The following is a 12,510-nucleotide window of genomic DNA, read 5'->3' on the forward strand; positions in this document are numbered from 1 at the left end:
ATAAGTCTAGCCTTTGTGCTCGCATATTTAGTTCCCACTGCTGGTTGTCTTTCACTGTGTCTGAATACCTGCCATATCAAGGCTACTATTTAAGCTTTGTGATTTCAAACCAATAAGTTGACAGTTTTGGAGCAAGCTGTTGAAGTGGCTATAATTCCTTTTTAACTTTAAATGTTTAACATTTGTCTTTCGGTTCCCACCTGATGCCTCAAATGCTTTTCTAGGTAATCTCAGCAAAGCGGATAGAGAGCTGATTATTGTGGCCACAAGTGCTAATAATCACTGTCCCTACTGTGTTATTGCACATAGTGCCCTACATCGGATATATTCCAAAAATCCAATTCTAGCAGATCAAGTGAATACTAATAAAATAATCAGTTTACACAAAGCCAGGCCTTTGAAATGGACTGTTTTGACAGTTGGTGACCTCGCCTCTCCTCTGCCTTTTCTTTTAAGGTTGTTGTGAACAGGCAGCTGGATGATCGGCAACATGCCATGTTGGATTTTGCTCTTGCTGTGAGCAATGCAGAAAACATCAGTGAAGATCAACTTAAAAAACTGGAGATGCATGAATTTGACCGTGAGGATGCTTGGGACATTGCTGCAATAACTGCGTTTTTCACAATGTCCAACCGTCTAGCTCACCTTATTGATTTGCATCCGTATGAAGAATTTTATACACTGCGAAAATTGCCCAGGGAGAAGGATAAGAGTGAAGGTTAAGATAGTCTGATGTCTAGTTCTGTTTCAGCCTGCTTTTTATTTTGAAAGTAGCTTACTTTTATTTAAGTTTGAAGTAAAAGCTCTGGAACCCAGAGCTAGTAGTTTATAAAATGCAAAATACAACTAGAATCCGAGATAACACAGAACATAGAATATTACAGCACAGTGCAGGCCCTTCGACCCTCAATGTTGTGCCGACCTGCCATGCCAATCCGAAGCCCATCTAACCTACACTATTCCATGTACGTCCATATGCTTGTCCAATGATGACTTAAATGTATCTAAAGTTGGCAAATCTACTACCGTTGCAGGTAAAGCATTCCATTCCCTTACTACTCTCTGAGTAAAGAAACTACCTCTGACATCTGTCCTATGTCTTTCACCCCTCAATTTAAAGCTATGCCCCCTCGTGCTCTCCTCGGAAAAAGGCTCTCCCTATCCACCCTATCTATCCCTCTGATTATCTTATATGTCTCAATTAAGTCACCTCTCAACCTTCTCTCTAACGAAAACAGCCTCAAGTCCCTCAGCCTTTCCTCGTAAGACTGTCCCTCCATACCAGGCAACATCCTAGTAAATCTCCTCTGCACCGTTTCCAAAGCTTCCACGTCCTTCTTATAATGCGGTGACCAGAACTGTACGCAATATTACAAGTGCGGTCGCACCAGAGTTTTGTACAGCTGCAACATAACCTCTTGGTTCCGGAACTTGATCCCTCTCTTAATAAAAGCTAAAAACAGTGTAAGCCTTCTTAGCAGCCCTGTCAACCTGGGTGGCAACTTTCAAGGATCTGTGTACATGGACACCGAGATCTCTCTGCTCATCTACGCTACCAAGAATCTTACCATTAGCCCAGTACTTTGCATTCCGGTTACTCCTACCGAAGTGCATCACCTCACACTTGTCTGCATTAAACTCCATTTGCCACCTCTCAGCCCAGCTCTGCAGCTTATCTATGTCTCTTTGTAACCTACAACGTCCTTCGTCGCTCCCCACAACTCCACCGACCTTAGTGTCGTCTGCAAATTTACTAACCCATCCTGCTACGCCCTCATCCAGGTCATTTATAAAGATGACAAACAGCAGTGGACCCAACACCGACCCTTGCGGTACACCACTAGTAACTGGACTCCAGGATGAACATTTCCCATCAACTACCACCCTCTGTCTTCTTTCAGCAAGCCAATTTCTGATCCAAACTGCTATATCTCCCACAATCCCATTCCTCCGCATTTTGTACAATAGCCTACTGTGGGGAACCTTATCGAAAGCCTTGCTGAAATCCATATACACCACATCAACTGGTTTACTCTCAACTGTCTGTTTGGTCACCTTCTCAAAGAACTCAATAAGGTTTGTGAGGCACGACCTTCCCTTCACAAAACCATGCTGACTATCCCTAATCGATTTATTCTTTTCTAGATGATTATAAATCCTATCCCTTATAACCTTTTCCAACACTTTACCAACAACTGAGGTAAGGCTCACTGGTCTATAATTACCAGGGTTGTCTCTACTCCCCTTCTTGAACAGGGGAACCACGTTTGCTATCCTCCAGTCATCTGGCACTATTCCTGTAGACAATGACGAGTTAAAGATCAATGCCAAAGACTCAGCAATCTCCTCCCTGGCTTCCCAGAGGATCCTAAGATAAATCCCATCCGGTCCAGGGGACTTATCTATCTTCACCCTCTGTAGGATTTCTAATACCTCTTCCTTGTGAACCTCAATCCCACCTAGTCTAGTAACCTGTATCTCAGTATTCTCCTCAACAAAATTGTCGTTTTCTAGAGTGAATACTGTTGAAAAATATTCATTTAGTGCTTCCCCTATCTCCTCTGACTCCACACACAACTTCCCACTACTATCCTTGATTGGTCCTAATCTTACTCACGTCATTCTTTTATTCCTTAAATACCTATAGAAAGCCTTAGGGTTTATCCTGATTCTATCCGCCAACAATTTCTCATGTCTCCTCCTGGCTCTTCTGAGCTCTCTCTTTAGGTCTTCCCTGGCTACATTGTAACCCTCAAGCACCCTAATTGAGCCTTCACATCTCATCCTAACATAAGCCGCCTTCTTCCTCTTGACCAGAGATTCCACTCCTTCGTAAGCCACGGCTCCCGCGCTCTACAGCTTCCTGCCTGCCTGACAGGTACATACTTATCTCGGACACACAGAAGCTTTTCCTTGAATAAGCTCCACATTTCTAATGTACCCATCCCCTGCAGTTTCCTTCCCCATCCTATGCTCCCTAACTCTTGCCTAATCTCATCGTAATTGCCTTTCCCTCAGCTATAACTCTTGCCCAGTGGTGTACACCTATCCCTTTCCATCACTAAAGTAAACATAACAGAATTGTGATCGCTATCACCAAAGTGCTCACCTACTTCCAAATCTAACACCTGGCCGGGCTCATTACCCAGTACCAAATCTAATGTGGCTTCGCCCCTTGTTGGCCTGTCTACATACTGTGTCAGGAAGCCCTCCTGCACACACTGGACAAAAACAGACCCATCTATTGTACTCAAACTATAGTGTTCCCAGTCAATATCTGGAAAGTTGAAGTCCCCCATGACAACTACCCTGTCTCTCTCTCTCCTATCGACAATCACCTTTGCTATCCTTTCCTCTACATATCTGGAACTATTCGGAGGCTTATATAAAACTCCCAACAGGGTGACCTCTCCTTTCCTGTTTCTAACCTCAGCGCATACTACCTCAGTTGACGAGTCCCCAAACATCCTTTCTGCAACTGTAATACTGTCCTTGACCAACAATGCCACACCTCCCTCTCTTTTACCATCTTCTCTGTTCTTACTAAAACATCTAAGTCCCGGAACCAGCAACAATCATTCCTGTCCCTGCTCTCTCCATGTCTCCGAAATGGCCACAACATTGAAGTCCCAGGTACCAACCCATGCTGCTAGTTCACCCACCTTATTTCGGATGCTCCTGGCGTTGAAGTAGACACACTTCAAATCAATTTCTTGCTTGCCGGTGCCATCTTGCATCCTTGAAACTTTATTTCGGATCTCCCTACTCTCAACATTTTCTATACTCTAACTACAATTTTGGTTCCCATTCCCCTGTTGAATTAGTTTAAACCCACCCAAATAGCCTTAGTGAATGTCTCCTCCTGCTCTCCCCTCTGGCTCAGGTGAAGACCATCCTGCTTGTAGAGATCCCACCTACCCCAAAGTTAATGATTTCTATATAATGTTGAAAATGAGAATTCTTACACAGCTATTAAAGTCAGAAAATAACAAATGAATTGTGAATTGAACATCTATCTAACTGTTACAAAATTGCATGCCAAATAATTTTGTACTATATAATATTTTTATTCGTTCACAGGATGAGGGTGTTGGTGGCAAGGCCAGCATTTATTGCCCAGAGGCAGTTAACCACACTTGTGGATCTGGAGTCGCATGTAGGCCAGACAAGGTAAGCATGGTGGGTTACTTCCCTGAAGGACATTAGTGAACCAGATGAGTTTTTCCAACAATCACTAATAGATTCATCGTTGCCTTAGATTCTTAATTCCAGATTTTTATGCAATTCAAATTTTACCATCTGCTGTGGTGGGATTCAAACCTAAGTCTTCAGAACATTACTTGGGTCTCTGGATTAACAATCCAGCAATAATTCCACTAGGCCATCACTTCCCCATTATTTACAGATATGTATGTCTTATGGGCAGATCTGGTACTCTTTTTCTGTCCCAGAATACTGTCACAGGTATAACTGAATTCTATATGAATTAGTTCTGTTAAAAATAAATCAACTATATTAGTGTTTGTTTATACATTTATTCAGTTGAACATGGTTGCATGCCTGTTTTAAAATGGCACATTTTTGTGTGTTTTCAGGATGTTGTGATAGGCATCAATTGATTTTAATTGTATTGAAAAATGTACAATAATTCTATTTTAACTGCATTTTTGTGAAAAATGTTATTTCCTGGTTAATTGAAGAGAAAGGCAGTTGTGTCTGAACAGCAGTTTGAGTAGTTCTCTAGATTGAAAAAAAATTAGAATTTGAGTTCTAGGCACTGCATAATAGGAAGAGGATTATAGCCATGAAACTGGTACAATGAAAATTCACTTGAACAGTGATTATGAGTTGTAGTTATGAGGAAAGATTTGAAAGTTTAATACTTTTTTTCATAAACAGGAGGTCATGGCGTAAGCTAACAAATTATTCATTCTTCATAATTTTGGAAAGGTCAATAATAACTGAAAGTTCCAATGTATTAATGATCCAGTCAATAATGGTAAAGCAAGGCTACCATAAACGAGCAAATGAGAACATCAAGATATTTTGCAATGGGTAACTTGAACAAAACTTTGACTATCAGGCCCGTGACTATGGCATTTAAATGAGAATTAAGAGGAGTGAGAGGAAAATAAGTTGAAAATACATAGCTCCAATTGATAACTGGAACTGTTGTTAGTCCAAGTTATTTTTATAATTGCACATTTCATTCAATTTAGTTTTGCAGAACTTGAATTTTCATGAATATTAACAAATGCAATCAAGAATATCTACAGGTTAAGTGAATTCGCATTGAAAATTGACTTTTAACCAATTTAATTCTAGCTAGTATGGAATAAATTAATTGTGATCCATGAGATAGAAAACCCAACTGTCAGAAGCTGGCCATAACTAATACAAATACAATTCCACCATCCTTTATGTTTTATCCTTTTTATAGGCTGAAAGGATTGAGTTAAGGGCTAAACTTTTTGTCATCATTCTAAGTTTTAGCAAAAGTAATGAGAGCTATTGATGTACAAAGACTGAATAACAGACAAAAACATACAGATTGTCAAGGCTGATAACGTAGGAGCAGTATTTTACCCATGTTAATTGTGGGAAGACAGTGGAAAATGTAAGACATCTGAACAAAGATGTGGGAATTGAAATATGTAATGTTTTGTATTAAGCTCGGAGGTATGTAACTTTGCAGAGTTGGTTTTATCTAGCTTTCCTTGTATACACATGAAAAATAAATGATGATTGACCTGTGTACTGAGTTTCTTGTTAACGTGTTGAGTTGTGCCCCAATAGAATCCTGATCAGCAGGAACAGATGTACGTGCACTTTGGACAGAATACCTGTGCTGGATGGATATGGCCACAATTAAAAGAATCTGAAGCAGTCTCAGGATGGAAGATGCTGGGTAGTGAGGCAGATATGAAATACCTAATGGAATTTCGCAAGTTACTTTCGGAAATCTGGATACTTAAGTGTAAAGACTGAATGGGCAAAATATATAATTGCTTAAAATCAAATAATATTTCATTTTAAGAATGCTTTGGATAATAATAGATACGTCAGAACAAATAAGAAATTTGTTCTGAGAACTTGGATTATTTTGTTAGGCCGTAATTGAATATCAATGTTGGAATTTGTACAAGTTAGTGAAAGGAAAATGCAGATGTGACTGACTATAGAAAGATTAAGCTTTGACTGGAACAATTAATTTTGGGAACTATAACGGAAATACTAAGAATATCCACCAAATAAAAACCAAAAGAACTGCGGATGCTGTAAATCAGGTACAAAAACAAAGTTGCTGCAAAAGCTCAGCAGGTCTGGAAGCATCTGTGGAGGAGAAAACAGTTAACATTTTGGGTCCAGTGACCCTTCCTCAGTTGGATGCAGTTTTAAGAAAAGAGAACTGGGATATTGTTTCAGTTAATTTGATTTGGTAGTTCAAGTATTTATGCCTAAATTCCAGTAAATAAGAATCAGCAGTAATTTTTATAAAATTTAAGTGAGGTGATCTGTGGAAGTGGGCGGTACCATCGTGTATAGGAGGGTGACCATTCATATCTTCTGCATGTGTGTCTACTGACCAGCTCTATCACTGTCGTCTTCCTTGCTCTGAAATGTAGACACCAGGTCCTGGGGATTTATCAACTTTCAGCCCATTAATTTGTACTCTGGAGTTGGTTAGTTCGCCGAGCTGACTGGTTTTCATGCAAGTGTTTTCACCTCCCTGTTAGGTGACATCATCAGTGCTGTGTACCCTCTGTTGAAGCGTGTTATTCTGTCCCAATCTAAATTTATATTTCCTGGTCTGTCACGGTGGGCAGTCTTGTTTCCAGTTTTTGTACTATCGTGGTATGTGGATGGTGTCTATTTCAACATGTTTGTTAATGTGTCAGTGGTTGAAAACCAGGCCTCTAGGAATTCTCATGCTTGTCTTTGTCTTGCTTGTCCTGGTACTGGAACTTTCTACTACTGTAATGGCTGTAGGGTGCTACAAGTTATGATAATGGATACTCATAACCCCTGCTACAAATATGAATGAAAAATCTCACGTCAAAAATCTCTATACCTGAACTCGACAAACCAACAATGGACATCAACACTTGAACAGGCCCTTTAGGGTCAAGCAAACAGGACCAGAACCAAGAAGAGACTCTAACTACAAATAAAACTGACAAAACTGATGCTTAGCAATGATAAGAACAAACCAGACACATGGATAAGAAATTTATCAGACAGACACCTTACATGTACCAGGAAAGCTGTCCTAATATAGGACATCCTAAAATATAACTATAAGGACAACAACAAAACGGATTTCTAGGCTACATTCGAGGCCACACTGATATCTAATGGACTCATGGACGAAACACAAAAAGCCATCTGTCAAGCCATAGTCTCTACCCTGAACAGGAGAAGCCAGGCAAACATACTCAACCCCTCCAAAAGAAAAGCCCTCAAAGGACTAAAGAAGGACAGGATCATCATATTCTTACGGCAGACAGAGGCAGCTATAATGAAGAAATTGGACTACATTGATAAAGCACAAAAACTAATTACAGATACCAACACTTACTAACAGAGGGAGTCCAATCCCACACCACAGCTAGGGAGCAGAATCACCTACACACTGATGAAATTACGAATGGCAGGACAAATAACAAGAACAGACTTCCTAAAAATGAAACCTGATGGATCAAACACCCCCAATTCTACAGACTACCCAAAGTACACAAACCTGAAATCTCCCTCAGACTTGTAGCTTGCCTGCCAGACACACCAACTTGCAGGCTAACCAAGGAATTACAACTGAGACTAAAACACCTCACTAATTGATCAATCCACTTCATACATTCAGCACAAGAATTCCTGGACAACATCAGGAACAAAAGAATCGACAAAGAAGAAATGATTGTATTCTTTAACGTTACTGTTCACCTTTTGACGTGACACTAGCAAAGGAGACAGCGGTCACATTACTGGACAATCCAAAAACACACACCTCCGATGAAACCATCAATAAGGACAACATGCTAAAGTTACTGGACCTATACTTTGCCCCCCACTTCATCTTTGGCCAGGTCTATGACCAAATTAATAGAATGCCCTTGGGTTTACCCATCTTGGGCCTCACAGTGGAAGCTGTTGTGCAAAAACTGGAACTCTCAGCACTCCCCCAGATCCAGCCTAAACTATGGACGGTACCTTCGTGATCATTAAACAAGCAAAGTTGGAAGAAATGCACCATATTATTAACAGCCTGTTCACCGGGATCAAGTTCACCAGGGAAGAAGAGATCAACAATAAAAGTCCCATCTCTAGACATTAAGGTGAAACGAACAAACAATGGTGAATTCTTTACCAGCATATACAGAGAGACTACACACACAGGCCAAATCCAGAATTACAACAGTGACCACCCAATCCACAAACAGAGCTGTCAAGACTCTGTTTAAACATGTAATAACTCACTGCAACATCCAGAGCTGTGCAAAAACGAAGAGGAACCTATCCAGAGTCTTTGCAAACAAGGGTTATCCTAACAGCTTCATTGCCGATGTCTGTCTGGCAAACTAACAACCCCAGCAAGACACTGTATGCCCCCAACAGACAGGGTAGGATTGCCAATGTCAAACACATCAGCACTGACTGCAAGACTCCTATGACCTCTTGAAATAAGGATAGCACACAAACCAACAGCTACACTTCGCCAGTTATTCTCAAAGACGATAGACTTCATACCCCAATGAGCAGGACAAGTGTGATATACAAAATACCATGCAGCAGCTGCGAGAAACACTACAAGACAGACAAGCAGGAAACTCGCCTTCAAGATATGTGAACACCAACTCACAGCAAAACAGCATGACCAACTCTTCCCTCGGTTCAATATGGTGACATAGAAGGACATCAATTTAACTGGCAAAAAGTTACAATACTGGGACAAGTAAGACAAAAACAAGTGTGAGAATTCCTAGAGCCCTGGTTTTCAACCACCAATGCATTAACAAACAAGTTGAAGTAGACCCTATCTACACATCGCTACGGTACAAAACTGGAAACAAGACTGCCCACCATGACAGACCAGACAATATAAATGTTCTGTCCTGATCTAAAATGTGCTTTAACGCAGGCTACACAGCACTGATGATGACACTTAGAAGGGAGGTGAAACATTTGCATGAAAACCAGTCAGCTCGGCGAACCAACAACTCCAACCCCAACCCAAGCTATAGATCCTCATTAAAACATTCTCTACACTTCTACAAACTTCCTTCATCTCCTCATTCTCCCATTTAACTTGGATCTCCAATTCTGGGATGTTTCTTGTTATCTATCTTATGAAAACACATGCAAAATAATTATTTTCCCCATTATGAACTGTCCTGACTCTCCTCTTCAACGGGCCCACATTTGCCTTAGCTAAATGTTTCTCATTTATCTGTCAAACTTCTACAGTACATTTTTGCATGTGCTAGACTGCATTCCTATTCTGTTCTTGCTTATCAATTGTATAGGAGCTTGGTTAGACTGCAGCTCGAGTACTGTACAATTTTGGTCTCTGTATTTCAGGAAAGATAGCACAGCAAAGGTTCACTAAACTTGTTCCTGTGTTGATGGAATTGTCCTATGAGGAGTGATTATGCAAAACATGTATTCTATGGAGTTTTGAAGAATTAGAAGCCATCTCATTGAAACCTATAAAAGTACTGAAAGTGATAGAGAGGGATTTTTTTTTTGTTTACGGGATGTGGATATCACCGCTTCAGCCAGCATTTGTTGCTTATCCCTAACTGCCTGCAAGGCAACTGAAAGTCGAACACATTGATCAGCCAGACCAGCTGAAGGTGGCAGAGTTTCTTCCCTAAAATTCATTAATGATCCAGATCAGCTTTTTGATTCCAGACAAAAGAAAATTCAAATTAATTCATCTAGCATTATGGGATTCAAACTTATGTCCTCAGATCAATACGCTGGGATTTTGGATTACCAGTTCAGTGCTGTTAACACCATGCCAATATCCAGGAAGCTGTAGATTGGGTAGAGGCAGATGTTTTTCCTGATTGGGGAGTTGATGCTGTATGGTTCTAATTGAAAATTAAGAGCCAGTGCCATTTGGGTTGGAGATTAGGAGAATTATTTTTATTCAGATAATGGTGAATCTTTGGAATTTTCTTCTGAAGGCTGTGGAAATGCTGACTTTAAGTATATTTTAAAGTAGAATTTGATTAACCCTTTATGTCATTAATAATCAAATTTATAGGGTTGGAATGGGATTAAAGTGTCGGATCAGTAATGACCATATTGAATGATGGAGTAAGCCGAATGCCGCCTTCTTATTAACCCTCCTTGCATACACATGAAAATGAAGGATCATTGACCATCTTGTCTGAGCGTCCTAATAATTTATCAGATTGTTTGATAACACAGCAAATAAAAGTTCAACTATTTTATAGAGCAAGATACTCTGCAGTGCTTGTCATGTTTTCTGCATTTTACTTTGGTTCCATATCAGCAACTGCTTAGACCTCTTAATCTGACTAGATCTTCCTTAGAACAATATCTAAATAATATCAGAAAAGTCTCACTAAATGCCTGGCAATGGGAAGAGTTGAAAAATTTAAGTTTCTTTGCTTACATTGTCCTTATGTCCTAGTCTACATTGTCACTATGTGGAAGTGCTGTGTTGGACTGGGGTGGACAAGGTCAGAAATCACATGACAGCAGGTTATAGTCCAACAGCTTTATTTGAAAAGCTTTTGGAATCTCACTCCTCCCTTCGTGTGTTAGTGACAGAGGTAGTATCAGACACAGAATTTATAAGTAAAAGATCAAAGTGTCAAACCCTTAGGTTTGTTTAGCACAACCTCAGCTGTGGTGTGACACTTTGATCTTTTACTTATAAATTCTCTGTCTGATACTACCTCTGTCACTAACACATGAACGAGGAGTAGGACTCCGAAAGCTTGTGTTTTCAAACAAACCTATTGGACTGTAACATGGTGGCGTGTGATTTCTTACATTTGTCATTAATAACTTTAAATATTTAAAACTATGAAAGGATAAGTAGGTAGACAGAAGCTGATTCCAGTCATTGAAGGGATCAGATGAGAATTCATGTAAGGCACATTTTTTCTAAAAAAGACTGATTTACTGAGTGAACTGAATTTATGGAACTAATTACTGGATTTGTGATTTCGATGGAAAACTATATCACTATTTGAGATTAGGTTGGGGATGTGCAAACTGGGTGCATAAGTGTGATTGTGATTATTTGCCAATCTGAACGGTAAGAATGATGGGGACAGTTTGGTGAAATGACTAAATCAATCGCTTGCTACCTACGTATACTTCATTATCACAGGGCTTTGCTTTACACCAATGGGAAGAAAATCCCTGCTGTCTACAAGCTTTACCACTGAATAAAGGGAAATATACATTTGCTTTTAGAAATAACAAAGAGTGGAGCTGGATGAACACAGCAGGCCAAGCAGCATCTTAGGAGCACAAAAGCTGACGTTTTGGGCCTAGGCCCGAAACGTCAGCTTTTGTGCTCCTAAGATACTGCTTGGCCTGCTGTGTTCATCCAGCTCCACACTTTGTTATCTCAGATTCTCCAGCATCTGCAGTTCGTATTATCTCTGATACATTTGCTTTTAGCTCTTTTTGGCTGTTCCAAACCAATCATTATTGACTGATCATGTAAACATCCAATCAGGTTAAACATGTGACTGCACAATCACATGATTGACAGTTCTGTCTTCCCATGATGTCATGATGGCTATCAGACACCATTATCACCTAGCCTTCGACCTTCATAATACATCTCGCTCGACTATATTGCAGGCGTCAGCTCCTGGACCAGTTATTTGGTACCCCCTGCTAATAGCAAAGGGGCTACTATCTATCTTACATTGAATATCCTTGAAAATGCAGTTAAATCTCAATGTATTTACATAAAAAATGTCTTTGGCCTGTTTAAGCTGAGGCTACGATTACTCTTTCCCTTCTATCTCACAATCATTGCCAGACTTTGCACCAACCCTGTACGAAGGCTTATATTTGCGTTTCTCAAGGATGTTCCTTATCAAACTGTTAAAACAGAGTACATTGTGTGCCTTTCACAAGATCCTTTTGTGTGGTCTTGCAGTCTTGGTGTACTCCCTCTATGAAGGCATCTAAATACTCTAGCTTAGTTTAAGTATCAAACGAGACAAGCTGCTGTTTCTGCTAAAAATCTTCCCCAGCTATTTTATGCTGTTTCAGCTATGGGTAGCCGTAACAGGGACTAATTAGGCCAAAGGGTTTGATTGTACTAGAAAGATATCTTGATACCCCTGCTTGCTTGGAAGAGAACTTGGGTATGAAATGCTTGTCTTGTGGAGCCTGTCCCAAATAACTGACTTGTCTTTTCAGAGCATGGAATGGTGCAATACAGGAAGCACCTCTTAGAAATGTACAGCTACTTAGTTTCACTTGCTGCTGTTGTCTCTCAACCCAGCATTT

General features: G+C 40.1%; 1 protein-coding gene and 1 long non-coding RNA gene across 3 annotated transcripts in view; one reads left to right on the forward strand and one right to left on the reverse strand.

Annotated features, from left to right (window-relative positions):
* wdr32 (WD repeat domain 32) overlaps positions 1-12,510 on the forward strand; it is a 101,564-nt gene that overhangs the window by 14,789 nt on the left and 74,265 nt on the right. For both annotated transcript variants that reach the window (XM_059645580.1, XM_048558303.2), the window contains exons 4-5: positions 457-718; positions 4,081-4,170. The gene's annotated coding sequence lies outside the window, so the exon portion shown is untranslated. The remainder of the gene's footprint in view (positions 1-456; positions 719-4,080; positions 4,171-12,510) is intronic.
* The window catches only part of LOC125465237 (uncharacterized), a 37,993-nt gene that overhangs the window by 5,700 nt on the left and 19,783 nt on the right, over positions 1-12,510 (reverse strand). The window lies entirely within an intron of this gene.

The sequence above is a fragment of the Stegostoma tigrinum genome, chromosome 1 (genome assembly GCF_030684315.1).
Source record: "Stegostoma tigrinum isolate sSteTig4 chromosome 1, sSteTig4.hap1, whole genome shotgun sequence".
Lineage (NCBI taxonomy): Eukaryota > Metazoa > Chordata > Chondrichthyes > Orectolobiformes > Stegostomatidae > Stegostoma > Stegostoma tigrinum.